Source organism: Pristiophorus japonicus, chromosome 2, assembly GCF_044704955.1.
Source record: "Pristiophorus japonicus isolate sPriJap1 chromosome 2, sPriJap1.hap1, whole genome shotgun sequence".
Lineage (NCBI taxonomy): Eukaryota > Metazoa > Chordata > Chondrichthyes > Pristiophoridae > Pristiophorus > Pristiophorus japonicus.
In genome coordinates this window covers 237,583,127-237,600,750 of record NC_091978.1, presented here as the reverse complement: position 1 = coordinate 237,600,750, position 17,624 = coordinate 237,583,127, and positions in this window count along the sequence as shown.

Genomic DNA, 17,624 nt, shown 5'->3' with positions numbered 1-17,624 from the left:
ATCTTTTACGAGGAGATCGTTTATTATTCCTGACTCATTACACGCACCAGATCTAAGATAGCTTGCTCCCGTGTAGGTTCTGTAACATACTGTTCTAATAAACAATCCCGTATGCATTCTATGAATTCCTCCTCCAGGCTACCCCGTGCGATTTGATTTGACCAATCGATATGTAGGTTAAAATCTCCCATGATTACTGTCGTTCCTTTTTCACATGCCTCCATTATTCCCTTGATTATTGTCCGCCCCACCGTGAAGTTATTATTTGGGGGCCTATAAACTACGCCCACCAGTTACTTTTTCCTCTTACTATCTCTAATCTCCACCCACAATGATTCAACATTTTGTTCATTGAGCCAATATCATCTCTCACAACTGCCCTGATATCATCCTTTATTAACAGAGCTACCCCACCTCCTTTTCCTTCTTGTCTATTCTTCCAAATTGTCAGATACCCCTGTATATTTAATTCCCAGTCTTGGCCACCCTGCAACCATGTTTCTGTAATGGCCACCAAATCATACCCATTTGTAATGATTTGTGCCGTCAACTCATTTACTTTGTTTCAAATGCTGCGTGCGTTCAGGTAAAGTGTTTTAATACTAGTTTTTAAAGCATTATTTTTAGTTTTGACCCTTTCTGCAGCCCCTTTATATTCATACATATTGTCCCTTCCTATCACCTTGTGGTTTACACTTACCCCAGTGCTACTCTGCTCTGTTGCCTCCTGCCTTTTGCATTCTTTCTTGGGGTCCTGTTCATTTGAGCTCTCACCCACTCTAACTAGCTCAGAGCCCTCTTCTGGATTCCGAATACTCCTCGCATTGAGACACCGAGCTTTCAGGCTTGCCTTTTTATTGCACTTTGACCCTTTAGAATTTTGCTGTACAGTGGCCCTTTTTGTTTTTTGCCTTGGGTTTCTCTGCCCTCCACTTTTACTCATCTCCTTTCTGTCTTTTGCTTCTGTCTCCATTTTGTTTCCCTCTGTCTCCCTGCATTGGTTCCCATCCCCCTCCCATATTCGTTTAACTCCTCCCCAACAGCACTAGCAAACACTCCCCCTGGGACATTGGTTCCGGTCCTACCTAGGTGCAGACCGTCCGGTTTATACTGGTCCCACCTCCCCCAGAACCGGTTCCAATGCCCCAGGAATTTGAATCCCTCCCTGCTGCACCACTGCTCAAGCCACGTATTCATCTGAGCTATCCTGCGATTCCTACTCTGACTAGCACGTGGCACTGGTAGAAGTCCCGAGATTACTACTTTTGAGGTCCTACTTTTTAATTTAGCTCCTAGCTCCTTAAATTTGTCTCATAGGACCTCATCCCGTTTTTTACCTATATCATTGGTACCTATATGCACCACGACAACTGGCTGTTCACCCTCCCTTTTCAGAATGTCCTGAGACATCCTTGACCCTTGCACCAGGGAGGCAACATACCGTCCTGGAGTCTCGGTTGCGGCCACAGAAACACCTATCTATTTCCCTTACAATTGAATCCCCTATCACTATTGCTCTCCCACTCTTTTTCCTGCCCTCCTGTGCAGCAGAGCCACCCACGGTGCCATGAACCTGGCTGCTGCTGCTCTCCCCTGAAGAATCATCCCCCTCAACAGCACCCAAAGCGGTGTATGTGTTTTGCAGGGGGATGACCTGTGTCTGGTGGGTAGTGCGTGGTTACGTACAGCATCTTCACGCCCTTACATGGATTTCAATGCTGAGTCTACTGGTGAGATACTGTTATAGTGCAGCTTGTAGAGGAGCAGAGTAACTCGGACAGCAACTTCCTGATTTCCGCATTTAATTGCACATGTGCGGACACTGAAATTGCCATTCGATTTACTTCATAACAGTGAGCGCTGTTAGCCTCACCATCATTCTTAACACAAAATCCATGCCATTAGCCTAGGGTATCTCATATTGGACTAGAAATTCCACATTTAAGATTAGCATCATTTTTTGGCGCTATTTGCGAATAACGGGCAATTTTTAATGCTGAAATAGCGCCAAAAAAAAGGCCTAAGTTTCGCCAAAAGGTTTTTAAATTTTGGCGTAACCTTAAAATAGTACTGTTTTTAAGGATGGAGCTAAATTTTTTCGCCTTAAAAATAATGCCCGTTCTGCGCATGCCTAACACTCGAAGCATTTAGGTTTCCAGAGTAATGTTGTTCAATGAAACGCGAAGCACAATTGAAACTCGGCGAGTTTGTTCACAAAAAGACGGGCTCTCGGCAATCTTAACATATCCTTAAATTGCATTTTCTGTTTGCATTTCGCCCCAGCTCCTTAAACTAATAACAGCAATAGTAGCCTGAATTAAACAGGAGGGATTTGTTCACAAAACCTCGAGTGGAAGGATTCCCACTGACCCGATTATGGATGGCTGAGATTTCGGCCATCACCAAACTGTTCACGTCCCGTCTCCGAAACTTTCAATTGTGTTTTATTATTTCTACATGACCTTTGTATATTGGTTATACCTTTTAGATTAATTTGCTCCAGCAGTTTTCATGGTTGACCGACGGATCAATTAATAATCAGATACAGGTCACGATTAACTCACTGCTGGATACACATTTGTAGGAAATGCTGTGAACATTTTTAAGTAGTTTTTATATAAAATATAAGTTTTGTTCCCTCCCAAAGCTTTAACTTTTAGCTCCGTTTCCCAAGATGGCACCGTTATCGCCGATTTCGATCGGACTTGACTAGGTTAGGCAAGCTTTTTAAAAGTGGTATTTAGCACTGTCCTTATTGGGGAAACTCACAAAAACGGTTCACAAAAAAATCGGCCTTTATTTTTCAAAGACAGCATTACACCACTGGTGAAACTAGCAAAATGGCCTTAAATTTATTTGGCCCCAAAAACAAACTTTTAGCTCCAATAAATGGAGCTAAATCGATCCTTATGGTGGCGAATTTCGAGCCCACAATGCTTAGTGTAGTAAGCTTACTTTCAGATGGATTGTCAACTGCCTTTTCAAATTATTAATTCAGTCCCTGTCAAATTTTTGTAATGTTGGCAAAGACCTGCACACAGTGATACCAATGCTGAAAACTCAACATGGAGCATGAAGATCACCTTGTTTAATGTTAACAGAGCATGTCCAGCTCACGGTTTCATTCAGCAAATGAAATAATTACAGGCTTCCACAGGGCAGCCCATAATATGGGATTATTATAGGTCAACATTTTAAAGGGAAAAGATCCACATGATACACCAAGAAAGAGTACTGAATAATCATACTTCTAATCAGATTAGCTCAGTTGATAGAAATTTTCGTCTCTCAGTTTGAAGATTGTAGGTGCAAACCCTAATTACCACATGACTCGCCCAGTGGGAAATTAACACAATTATATCAACTGCCCATTTTACAAGCTGCCCAATTTTATTGCCCATTGCAGTCAAAGGAAAGCAAAAACGGATGGCGTGTAAAGTGCTGATCTGATCCCACTGGGCGAGTTCCGTTAAAATGACCCCAGGACTAGATAGGCTGGAATTTCCTCGATGTGATTTACAGCACAATTGCTCCTTTAAGAAAATCATTGGGCCTGCCCAAGGATAGTCGATGGAAGTACTTGCAAATGTCCTGGGTAAGCTCATTTACAGGAGTGCTCCTCCCAGCCTCAGCCCCCCACCCCCAGCCTGATCTCTAACCTCCCCCCAACTCCCGATTGCTGATCTCCCACCAACTCTTGATTGCCGATCTCTCCCCTTCCCAAATGCCAGGTACAGTCCTCAAGGGTCCCCAGCCGTGGCCTCCTGCCTCTAGTGTTCCCTCCTGCTTGCCAGCCAAGATAGCCAAGATGTCCATTTGGCCAGCTGTCGGGCGGGAGATGTTAATGAGGTCTTATGTTAAGATCTGCAGAACCTCTGCGTTCCCGGTCTTGCTGGGCTCTTCGGCCATTTTTGACTTCACCTGCACCCTCGCCATCTCCTCGGAAATATCAGGCCCAATGGTTCAGATTGATGAGCTTTCATCAGAACTGGAAGGTGTTAGAAATGAACAATTTTTAAGCAAATGTTTCAATGTTTTTAATATAACAAAAATTAAAGCAGTTCTAAAGCAGTTCAAAAGAAAGAATGTTCTTCATCTAGCAAGAATTGTCAACAGTTTGCAACTGCACCTTATGCAGGCCTGCTCGACCTGGACCATCTCCTTATTAAGGTTCAACATGCACCAATAGAGTCCATGGAGAATGGATTATTTATATCAAAGTTCATAGGCACCTTGACTGTTCATTTATTCTGTTATTGGTCAGTAATACACTTTTATGGAGAAGGGTTTGGATCTCATTACTATGCATCCTGTTAGCAAGTTATCTTTTTTTTGCCCCTTATTATTAACTGAAGCTAAAATTGTGTCCTGTTTCATTTAAGTTGGATTTACACTTTAATTCTCTTGTCTGTCATTCTTTGAGATCACAGTCCCAAGGGGAATAGTCCAGACAACTGGTTTAGACTTATTCACACAGCCGATGAAAGTTGGCCTTGCATTGTTAGGTGGGTCAGAGGGCTGATGCTGTGTCATGTGTTTGGGTGGGCATTACCTTCTGAAAGTCCGTCCTGTCTGACAGTGATGGGGAAGGTGGACAGGCTGTGCTCTGATGATGGAGGCAAAGAGTTGCTGAACACTTCTGCTAAGACCCACCCTATGACTTCTCTGGCAGCTTGAAGAGATTGCATGCCTGAATGTGCATTATCCCTTGGCTCTGGGACCTGCAGCTTAGAATCTTCTGGTTCCATGGGCTCCTTGCCAGGAATATCCACGCTTAACCTTTTTCTATTGGCTGACTCTTCTGTCGGCCCGACAATGGCGGCCCTCGTCGCGACTGGGCCACCAGGGACAGCTTCGCATGGGCCAACAGCCCGAGACCCATAACGGAGTGCCGGGCTACAGGATGGCAGCCCGGTCGAGGCGAGGATCGCCATTGTCGGACTGATAGAAGAGTCAGTCGAAAGAGAAATATGGCGGCCCATGACACAAACGGCCTCCCCTTTAAGGAGCGCCCCAGGTGGCAATTTTCTCCACGGGGCGCAAATGGGTTGGCATGGGGCAGTGAGAGGTCGGAGCGCACGGCAATTATGTCATCGCCGGATGTGCGCCGGCCCAGGTCACAAGTCATGGGGCGCGGCGTTAATGACACAACCTCCCAGAAGGCGCTATCAACCCTTTCCCCGGGCGATAACCTCGTTGTGCCCCATTAGCTAATGGGACTATAAAAAAGGACTATAAAAAAGGGCAATTTTGCCCCCACCATCTTCCATTTTCGACGTTGCCACTCCATTCAACGTCCTCTTCAAATTATGAACAGGTGAACATACGTTCAGCAGCAGGTGCGACCCCCCACCAGCACTATTTAAAGGGATCAGCAACTTCATAGGCAGTCCCTCGGAATCGAGGAAGATTTGCTTCCACTCCTGAAGTGAGTTCTTTGGTGGCTGAACATTCCAATACGAGAGCCACAGACTCTGTCACAGGTGGGACAGACATTCTCCGAGGGAAGGGGTGGGTGGGGCTGGTTTGCCGCACGCTCTTTCCGCTGCCTGCGCTTGACCTCTTCACGCTCTCAGCGTTGAGTTTCGAAGAACTCAACGCCTTCCTGGACGCACTTTCTCCACCTAGGGCAGTCTTCAGCCAGGGACTCCCAGCTGTCAGTGGTGATGTCGCACTTTACCAGGAAGGCTTTGAGGGTGTCCTTGTAATGTTTCCGCTGCCCACCTTTGGCTCATTTGCCGTGAAGGAGCTCTGCATAAAGCGTTTGCTGAGGGAGTCTCGTGACTGGCATGCGAACCATGTGGCCTGCCCAGCGAAGCTGATCGAGCGTGGTCAATGCTTCAATGCTGGCGATATTAGCCTGGACGAGGACACTAATGTTGGTGTACCTGTCCTCCCAGGGGATTTGCAGGATCTTGCGGAGACATCATTGGTGATATATCTCCAGCGACTTGAGGTGTCTTCTGTACATCGTCCACGCCTCTGATTCATATCGGAGGGCGGGTATTACTACAGCACTGTAGACCATGAGCTTGGGTGATAGATTTGAGAGCCTGGTCTTCGAACACTCTTTTCCTCAGGTGGCCGAAGGCTGCACTGGCGTACTGGAGGCGGTGTTGAATCTCCGCATCAGTGTCTACTTTTGTTGACAAGAGGCTCCCGAGGTATGGGAAAAGGTCCACATTGTCGAGGGCCGCGCCATGAATCTTGATGACTGGAGGAGAGTGCTGTGCGGTGAGGACAGGCTGGTGGAGGACCTTTGTCTTACGGATGTTAAGCGTAAGGCCCATGCTTTCATATGCCTTGGCGAATACATCGACTATATCCTGGTGATCAGCTCTGTATGTGCGCAGACGCAGGCATCGTCCGCATACTGCAGCTCAACAACAGAGGTTGGGGTGGTCTTGGACATGGCCTGGAGGCGGCGTAGGTTAAACAGCTTCCCACTGGTTCTGTAGTTTAGTTCCACTCCAGCGGGGAGCTTGTTGACTGTGAGGTGGAGCATGGCAGCGAGGAAGATTGAGAAGAGAGTTGGAGCGATGACGCAGCCCCGTTTGACCCCGGTCCGGACGTCGATTGGGTCTGTAATGGATCCATTGGTAAGGATCATGGCCTGCATGTCGCGGAGCAGGCGAAGGATGTTGATAAACTTTTGAGGGCATCCGAAACGGAGGAGGATGCTTCATAGACCCTCATGGTTGACGGTGTCAAAGGCCTTTGTAAGATCGAAAAAGGCCATGTATAAGGGCTGGTGCTGCTCCCTGCATTTTTCCTGCAGCTGTCACGCTGCAAAGACCATGTCCATTGTGCCCCGTAGGGGGCGAAATCCGCACTGTGATTCTGGGAGGACTTGTTTTTTGATTTCTGTTGGCTCTGTGTAAGTTTGTGCAACTGCTTGGAGTTTTTTTTTACAGTTATTTAAAACTGGTGAGGTGCCAAGGATGCTACAAGTGGAGAAGGCCTTGCGTCTGATTTCAAGGGTTCTGCTCACACCACTTGCTCCCAGTCATGGAGGCATTACTTGCAGTGCCCCACATGCTAGAGTATGACAGGAAGCAGAGAAGAGCACAAGCTTCTCGCAGACGGAGGAGGAGGATGGGTAGGAGGGCTCTCAGCAGGAGGCCTTACCCACCCAGGATCTTCTGAGAGCACTTCTACCTGCACTTAAGCTACGAGCAGTGTATTCAGAGGCTGCGCTTCACCAAGGAGGTGGTCACAGAACTCCTGGAACCAGACCTTCATCCTGAGAGCAGGTTGACGACAGCACTGCCAGTGGCCCTCAAGGTCACTGTGGCCCTCAATTTTTTCACCATCGGATCCTTCCAGTCTGAAGCAGGTGACATAGCTAACATTTCGCAGTTCGCCATCCATCGCTGCATCAAAGAGGTCACGGGGCTCTCTACTCCAGGAGAAGTGACTTCATTGTCTGTCCTCTGAGCAGAGAGAAGCTGGAGGACCGTGCATGTGGCTTTGCCAGGATCGCGAGCTTTTCCATGGTGCAGGGCGCCATCGACCATGCATACGTGGCTTTCCGGGTGCCACATATCTATCCTGAGATGTTCCATAGTTGCATTCCTATCACTCACTTAATGTGCAGTTGTTGTGTGACCACACCCTGCACATCCTGATGGTAAACGCAGCAGTCATGATGCCTTCATCTTGTGCCCGTCCGATGTGCCAGCAATATTCCAGCTACCACGCCGAACCCAAGGGTGCCTGCTTGGAGACAATTTGCTCTACACCTGGCTGATGACTCCCCTCCGCAACTCCCCCCCACCACTTGTGACCAGTGCTCATACAATGAGAGCCATGCTGCCACAAGAAACCTCATCAAGCAGACCATTGGGGTGTTAAAGCAACAGTTCCATGCCTCAACTACTCGGGAGGAGCCCCCAAGTACTTGCCAGAGTGGGTGTCCCATTTCGTGGTGGTCTGCTGCATCCTCCACAACTTGGCCATGATGAGGTTGCAGCCCTTGCCACCATGGGTTCAGGGACCACCTCAGGAGGTAGAGGAGACGGAGGAAGAGAAGGAGGAGGAGGAAGGGAGGAGGCAGGCAGCAGATCCCCATTCTGGATGTGCTATCCATGAATGCCTCTTCTGACTCCGATTCCATTTGAATGATACCCCAGATCCCCATTGCTCACCACATCCCCATCATACCATCCCTCTGTCACGGAACATCCCAGCGTTTTCCTCAGTACAAAGCTGAAATCTAATCACCCTTGTGAATTCTCCTCCTCCCATTGCCGAGTGTGCGGGCTTGGGGGCAGGTCGTCAGTAAGAATCCCAGAAATAGCCAGCACGTCGGGTACCGCCGTCATCCCGCCACCTCGCGCATTCAACTCGGGCCGCTTTGAAGGTGCGAAAAAGGCCCAGTCGGCAGAGGTGGGCGACCTCATTGATGTCAGTAACTAGTTGTTGAGGGACCCTGAGGAATGTTTTTAACACCATTTTGACTTTTATTGCAGAAGGACAGGATTCACGCAGCTCGGGTCCCTTGTTGTGATGGGGAGACTGAAGCTCAGTGGCCATTGGCAAGTTCATTCATTGAGAGCTGGGAAAATACTGCAACATTACACATCATTACTTGCCTCACGGAAAGGCTCTTGCTCACTCCATTTTGTCCACAGATTTGGTTGTCAGCAATTTGCAGGTAATTTCTGAAACCGTGGAAGTCACTCTCACTGCATTGCTGCTCAGTATCACAACATTGAGGGATTGGCCCTCTGATCTCCCTTTTACCTACCATCTACAACATCTGCATGGGTGCCACTTTTACTGTCTCACTTTGGTCCTCAGAATCTAACCAAGATGAGCACCACCACCAACAACACCAGCCTTCTCCTCAACGACTTGATGCTTCACAGGAGAGAGGGAGGCACCACAATGTTCCAGCTCACCGGAGGCGATTGTCCAGCACAGGGTATACCGGCAGAGGATGAGCTGAGCAGCAGTGCTTCAGGAGGCTCAGGCTATTGCACCAGGTTGTCGCTGACATTTGTAGTTTGCTGGAACAAGACCTGCTGCCCGGAGGACACTCATTCTCAGTGTCTGTCAAAGTCACAACCACCCTCAACTTCTTCGCCTCAGGCTCCTTCCAGGGATCTGAAACAGACATTTGCAGGATCTCGCAGTCGGCTGCCCACAGGTGCATCACCCATGTTTGACATGTCAGCCAAGTATATCAACTTTTTCACTGATGAAGCCAGTGTTACTAAGCAGGCGCTCGGCTTTGTGGCTCTAACTGACTTCCCTCAGATGCAGGGTGTCATCAACTGCACACATGTGGCCATAAAGACACCCCCAGATCACCCAAGAATGTTTGTCAACCACAAGAGCTTCCACTCCATCAATGTGCAGCTCATCTGCAACCAGAAAAAGATGATTATGCAGGTGTGAGCCAAATTCCCAGGTAGCTGTCTTGAATCTTTCGTCCTGCACCAGTCCACTCTCCCTCAGCTCTTCGGACCTCCAAACAGATTTACCGACTGGCTGCTTGAAGACAAGGCCTATCCACTGAAGATGTGGCTCATGACACCCTTGAGGCCGCCAAGTACTGAGGCCGAGGAGTGTTATAATGAGAGCCACATCTCCACCAGATGTGTCATAAAGCAAAGAATAGCAAAGGCTGAGGATGCGCATCAGATACCTTGACAAATCTGGAGGGGTGCTTCCGTACGCACCAGTCAGGGTCTGCAGAATCATTATCATCTGCTGCGTGCTGCATAACATAGCACAGCAGCGAGGATTGGAGCTGCAGGAGGAGCAAGGCGCAGAGCACACAGCCTCTGCAGAGGAGGAGGAGGAGCAGGTGGAAGACGAGAGGAGGATGAGGAGGAAGCTGAGGTGGAGATAGCACCAACATTGCGGCCCAGGATTGCCTCACCGTGGCCAGATTTACTTAACTTGCTCTAATGCAGCCACATGGCTGCCACATGCTGTACTAAGTTCCCCCTTCAACAACATCATAAAGCATCCCATTCCTCTCACCCAAAGCCCCAGTGCTCGAGGTTAAATAATGTCTCACCATTCACTCCAAGTGACAAGGCCACTTCCAATTTAGCAGGCAAAAATGGACAAAACCGGGAAATGGTGCAAAGAAAAACATTTATCTTTGTCATCAAGATAACTGAAAGTTAACACTAACACTTGTTCATACACCCATTTGCATACCCTTGTGCATCTACTTTTGTGTAATTTTTCTTTTCCGAGTGCTTCTACGAGGTGCAATCCCTGTGGCTTCAGCAGAGGTAGGCTGCTCACTTCCCTGCTGTGACTACTTAGACACTTTTGGCGGATGTCCTCTGGATTTTGGAGCCTGTGAGGGCCCCGCCAAAGACTGCTCCTCCTGCGACTGTTCAGGGGCAGACTCGGCCATTGGGATCCGAGGCAGCATGTGGGGCTCTGACTGAGGAGGAGGCGACGGGGAAGAAGTGTAAGGGCTTTGAGAAGAGCTTCCACTTCCATGTCCCCTCTCACCATCATCCCTCTAATGGGCCACCCGCACTTTCCTGCTAGCAAGGAACCAGAGAGCACCTTACTGCACATCAGTGAGGTGATGAATACTCAAGTCTACGATTACATCCCTCCTGGAGATGAGGTCTATGAGCGCCTGCCATCTGTTGTCCACAGCTAGCATGCTCTCGTGCGACTGGCGCATTTACTGCTACATGCAGGTGGCTATCCTATCCATGGAACAGCACATCGTTGCCATCATCTGCAACATGGTGGGGATCATGTTGGAGATAGACCCCTCCATTCTCTGCACATTTGCAGACATCGTGGCTGTAAGATCTGCCAGAACCTCATCCAATTGTTGCTGCCCCTCCAGATTCACCCTCTTTCATGATGGCCTTCAAGGCTCAGCGTCTGCTTGCAGCTCAGCAGAGCTTGGACCATTTGGTGCCTTCTAGGGAGGAGTCTCCACTGCTGTCCTCGTCAACAGCATCTGCTCTTGCTTAATTGTGAATTGTGAGACGCCAGGTAATAACACTACTCTATCACACATGGGACCCCTCAAGGTGTGCATATCTGCGCTGGTGTTGGTTGCACTTGGGTCAGCTGACACTGCATCCTCAGAGGCTTGAGCTTCTTCTTACTCCTCCGGCTGGACAGTGGGCATGGGGGGGGTGGGCAGTGGAAGCTGCTTGATGCACCTGCGGTAGAGTAAAGAGATGAATTAGAAGTGTTATAATAAGAATGGGTAATGTTACCATTTTGCTCATGATGACATTTCACTGGCTGCTGACATTAGTCATCATATGAGTGACTATTGTATGCCACGTGGCTGTATGAAATGTAATTCTGTCACCAGGTTACTGGGATGTCCCCTTCTCTCCATCTCCCACTGCCAGCAGCTCTGCAACTCCTGATATCTACAAGGCCCCCTCCTCTGCTGGAGTCAGTTGACTGAAGGCTCACGTCTGGTTCTCTGCCACTCTCACGTGATCTGGGTTCTTTTCTCCAGCAAGGAGGGAAAGAAGAAAACTTTGAGTGAGAGTGAAAGAATGTGTGTAAGGAATGGATGGGCTACATCTGTAGAGAGTGCCTATGAGGGAGTGGCTTGACTTTGCCAAATGGCCTCATTCTGTGGTGTTACTTGCTATGATTGCTAGGATGAAGGGTGGTTAGTCAGATGGGGATGTGAGTATGTACATAGAGAGGGATAGATGGGCCTGGAACGAATGTTGGTGTGAAGAATGATGTGAAGGAGTAGACTTGGGAAGGCAGAGTGATGTGGATGTGGTGACAGACACATCAGGATTTAAAAAAAATATTTGTTCATGGGGTGTGGGCGTTGCTGGCAAGGCCAGCATTTATTGTTTGTCCCTAATTGACCTTGAGAAGGTGTGGTGAGCTGGCTTTTTGAACCACTGCAGTCTTTGTAGCGGTTTATTACAATTGAGTGGCTTACTAGGCCTTTTCAGACAGCAGTTAAGAGTCATAAGAACATAAGAACATAAGAATTAGGAACAGGAGTAGGCCATCTAGCCCCTCGAGCCTGCTCCGCCATTCAACAAGATCATGGCTGATCTGGCCGTGGACTCAGCTCCACTTACCCGCCCGCTCCCCGTAACCCTTAATTCCCTTATTGGTTAAAAATCTATCTATCTGTGATTTGAATACATTCAATGAGCTAGCCTCAACTGCTTCCTTGGGCAGAGAATTCCACAGATTCACAACTCTCTGGGAGAAGAAATTCCTTCTCAACTCGGTTTTAAATTGGCTCCCCCGTATTTTGAGGCTGTGCCCCCTAGTTCTAGTCTCCCCGACCAGTGGAAACAACCTCTCTGCCTCTATCTTGTCTATCCCTTTCATTATTTTAAATGTTTCTATAAGATCACCCCTCATCCTTCTGAACTCCAACAAATAAAGACCCCATCTACTCAATCTATCATCATCGGAATCAGCCTAGTGAATCGTCTCTGTACCCCCTCCAAAGCTAGTATATCCTTCCTTAAGTAAGGTGACCAAAACTGCACGCAGTACTCCAGGTGCTGCCTCACCAATACCCTGTACAGTTGCAGCAGCACCTCCCTGCTTTTGTACTCCATCCCTCTCGCAATGAAGGCCAACATTCCATTCGTCTTCCTGATTACCTGCTGCACCTGCAAACTAACTTTTTGGGATTCATGCACAAGGACCCCCAGGTCCCTCTGCACCGCAGCATGTTGTAATTTCTCCCCATTCAAATAATATTCCCTTTTACTGTTTTGTTTCCCAAGGTGGATGACCTCACACTTTCCGACATTGTATTTCATCTGCCAAACCTTAGCCCATTCGCTTAACCTATCTAAATCTCTTTGCAGCATCTCTGTGTCCTCTACACAACCCGCTTTCCCACTAATCTTTGTGTCATCTGCAAATTTTGTTACACTACACTCTGTCCCCTCTTCCAGATCATCTATGTATATTATAAACAGTTGTGGTCCCAGCACCGATCCCTGTGGCACACCACTAACCATCGATTTCCAACCCGAAAAGAACCCATTTATCCTGACTCTCTGCTTTCTGTTAGCCAGCCAATTCTCGATCCATACTAATACATTTCCTCTGACTCCACGTATCTTTATCTTCTGCAGTAACCTTTTGTGTGGCACCTTATCGAATGCCTTTTGAAAATCTAAATACACCACATCCATCGGTACACCTCTATCCACCATGCTCGTTATATCCTCAAAGAATTCCAGTAAATTAGTTAAACATGATTTCCCCTTCATGAATCCATGCTGCGTCTGCTTGATTGCACTATTCCTATCTAGATGTCCCGCTATTTCTTCCTTAATGATAGTCTCAAGCATTTTCCCCACTACAGATGTTAAACTAATCGGCCTATAGTTACCTGCCTTTTGTCTGACCTCTTTTTTTAAACAGAGGCGTTACATTAGCTGCTTTCCAATCCGCTGGTACCTCCCCAGAGTCCAGAGAATTTTGGTAGATTATAGTGGTTCTGGAGTCACATATAGGCCAGACCAGCTAAGGATGACAGATTTCCTTCCCTAAAGGACATTAGTGAACTGGATGGGTATTTACGACAACCTGGTAGTTTCACCATTACTGGCACTAGGATGAAGGTGAGTGGATCTTGCACTCACCTTTTCTGACTGAATGAGATCATTGAATCGTTTCCTGTACTGGATCCAGCTCCTCCTGACCACATCCCTGTTGCTGACCTCCTCTGCTTTCTCCAACCAGGCCCTTTTGGTGTCTTCGGGAGGTCTCCTGTACCTCCATGCGTGCTCTCACTACCTCCACCGGTATATACAGGAATGCATCAGAAAATCGGGGTGCAGCCCTCTGCCTTTGAGTATCCATCATTTAAAGGTTGGAACAGTACTCAGAACTTTCTATTTCACCTTCCACACTCATCTAGCAACCTTCAAATGAGTTGTGTGCAAGGTTGCTTTAAATAACGAGGCATCGATGACATCATCAGATCTGCTCCATTTAATTGGGAAATGCGCATGACTGCTTTAAGTGGGGCCATTAAGTTAAAATCACCCTGAAGAACACGTTGAGCAGAACATCATGTTCCCGACCTGTTACGTGGCCCGCACGCACCCGACCCAACTCCACGGTAAAAAGTTTGGCTCTAGTGTCTGTCTTTCATATACCTTTTCCTACTCTAGTGCTCCTACGCAGTAACACCCCAGTGGTTGCAGCATAGCTAGTGGAAGGCTGCTGATTTTCAGTTAGGGGGAATGCAGGGGGACTTGCAGGGACAACCTCGTGCAGCTCTGGACCTAGCAGGCCCAGCTGTAGACTGCACCACCTCAGCATAGGCAGCAGGAGTCTGGGCTGGCTGGCTGACTGGCAGCAGTAAGAACAATGGCGGAGTGGCAGTGGTGGGAGGATGAATGCTATCATCCTGAGAGAAAGCCAGTAGGTTCTTGCTCCATGGATCCACTCACTCTCCCGGGCTGGCAGCTCGGCATTCCTAGCCATCTGTTGGAGAACAGATTTCTTGTCTGCTGTGACACCCTGCAAGCTCCTTTCCACACTCATAAACCCAGCCACGATGGCATCAATCTGATCTTGTGTGGAAGCAAGCTGAGACTGCATGATAGGAGTGTCAGCTTCCACTGCAGCACTGAGATCTTGGGTCTCTTCCAGCTGTGCTGCAATGGAATGGTCAGGTCCACAGGTTCTCGAATGAAGTTGCCCATCATTTGCATTCTGGGAATCAAAAGCTCCAGGCTCCGCACAAAACCCATGCAATTGGAGCCGGACTCCTCCATGCTACTTGACACTGACAAGAGGCTCTCTGGCAGGCTTGCCAATTCACCAAGCATTTCTGTCTGCATGTCCATCACCCTTCTTCTGAAGGTCATCCTTCGAGGTCATCATCTGAGTCCTGTGCAGCAGTACTCGTGCGCACACTCACCATCCATGGAGCCGGCATCTAAATTACCCTTTTCCCCTGGCCTGGCTGCAGCCCAATAACTATGTGCAGGTCCTGCCTCAATACTACCCTCTAAAGTCCCACAGTGTCTTTTTCTGAGCTGGTGTCGGTGAGTGTCAGATCGAGTGACATGCCACTTCTTCTCAGTCACTCTCCTTCATAACTTCGGCGACAGGCTGGGCCGGTGGGACTTAGAAACATAAAAATTTACAGTGCAGAAGGAGGCCATTCCGGCCCATCGTGTCCGCGCCAGCCGACAAAGGGCCACACTGCCCTTGGTCAGCAGCCCTAAAGGTTACATTTAAACCTATGAACAATGACGGAAAGGCAAAGAGCACCCAGCCGAATCAATCCGCCTCACCACAACTGCGACACCCCCTTATACTGAAACATTCTACACTCCACCCCCACCGGAGCCATGTGATCTCCTGGGAGAGGCAAAAACCAGATAAAAACCCAGGCCAATTTAGGGAGAAAAAATCTGGGAAAATTCCTCTCCGACCCATCCAGGTGATCGAAACTAATCCAGGAGATCACCCTGGCCGTATTCCATTCCCTGCAGTACTTACCATGATATCTGCTCCAACAAAAGGTCATCCAGTCTAATCCCAATTACCAGCTCTAGATCCGTAACCCTACAGCTTACTGCACTTCAAGTGCCCATCCAACCATCTCTTAAAAGTGGTGAGGGTTTCTGCATCCTCCATTCTTCCAGGCAACGAGTTCCAGATCCCCACAACCCTCTGCATAAAGAAGCCCCCCCTCAAACCCGTCTAAACCCTCCACCAACCACTTTAAAACTATGCCCCCTCGTAATAGACCCCTCCACCAATGGAAATAGATCCTTACTATCCACTATGTCCAGACCCCTCAATATGTTGTACACCTCAAAGAGATCTCCTCTCAACCTCCTCTGTTCCAATGAGAACAAAGCCAGCATTTCCAATCTGTCCTCATAACTAAGATTCTCCAGTTCCAGGCAGCATCCTAGTAAATCTCCTCTGCACCCTCTCTAATGCTATCACGTCCTTCCTATAATACGGCGACCAGAACTGCATGCAATACTCCAGCTGTGGCCTAACCAAAGTATTATACAATTTAAGTATAACCTCCCTGTTCTTATATTCTATGCCTCTGCCAATATAGGCAAGCATTCCGTATGCCTTCTTAACCACCTTATCCACCTGGCCTGCTACTTTCATGGATCTGTGGACAAGCACTCCAAGGTCCTTTTGTTCATCTACACTATTAAGTGGTCTACCGACTAATGTGTACACCCTTTCCTTATTATCCCTCCCAAAGTGCACCACCTCACACTTCTCTGAATTAAATTCCATTTGCCACTGCTCTGCCCACCTGACCAGTAAATTGACATCCTCCTGCAGCCCATGACTCACCGACCTCAGGGTTTTACCGACTCCCCGGCCTCCCGACTCCCCGACCACCCGACTCACCGACCTCAGGGCCTTACTGACTCCTCGACCTCCCGACTCCCCGACATCCCGACTCACCGACCTCAGGGCTTTACCGACTTCCCGACCTCCCGACTCCCCGACATCCCGACTCACCGACATCAGGGGCTTACCGACTCCTCGACCTCCCGACTCCCCAACCTCCCGACTCCCCAAACACCCGACTCGCCGACCTCCCGACTCCCCGACCTCCCGACTCGCCGACCTCAGGGCCTTACCGACTCCCCGACCTCCCAACTCGCCGACCTCAGGGCCTTACTGACTCCCCGACCTCCCGACTCGCCGACCTCAGGGCCTTACTGACTCCCCGACCTCCCGACTCACCGACCTCAGGGCCTTACCGACTCCCCGACCTCCCGACTCCCCGAAATCCCGACTCACCGACCTCAGGGCCTTACCGACTCCCCGACCTCCCGACTCCCCGACCTCACGACCCGTCGACCTCAGGCCCTTACCGACTCCCCGAACTCCCAACTCCCCGACCTCCCGACTCCCCAACCTCCCGACTCCCCGACCTCCCGACTCCGCAACCTCCCGACGTGCCGACCTCCCGACTCGCCGACCTCCTGACTCGCCGACCTCCCGACTCGTCGACCTCTGGACCTTACCGACTCCCCGACCTCCTGACTCGCCGATCTCAGGGCCTTACTGACTCCCCGACCTCCCGACTCGCCAACCTCAGGGCCTAACTGACTCCCCGACCCCCCGACTCCCTGACCTCAGGGCCTTACTGACTCCCCGACATCCCGACTCGCCGACCTCCCGACTCCCCGACCTCAGGGCCTTACTGACTCCACGACCTCCCGACTCGCCGACCTCAGGGCCTTACTGACACCCCGACCTCCCGACTCGCCGACCTCCCAACTCGCCGACCTCCCGACTCCCCGACTCCCCGACATCCCGACTCCCCGACCTCAGGGCCTGACCGACTCCCCGACCTCCCAACTCCCTGACCTCAGGGCCTTACCGACTCCCCGACCTCCCAACTCCCCGACCTCAGGGCCTTACCGACTCGCCAACCTCCCGATACGCCGACCTCAGGGCCTTACAGACTCCCCGACCTCCCGACTCCCCGACATCAGGGCCTTACTGACTCCCTGACCTCCCGAGTCCCCGACCTCCCGACTCCCCAACCTCCTGACTCGCCGACCTCCCGACTTGCCGACCTCCCGACTCCCCGACCTCCTAACTCGCCGACCTCAGGACCTTACCGACTCGCCGACCTCAGGGCCTTACTGACTCCCCGA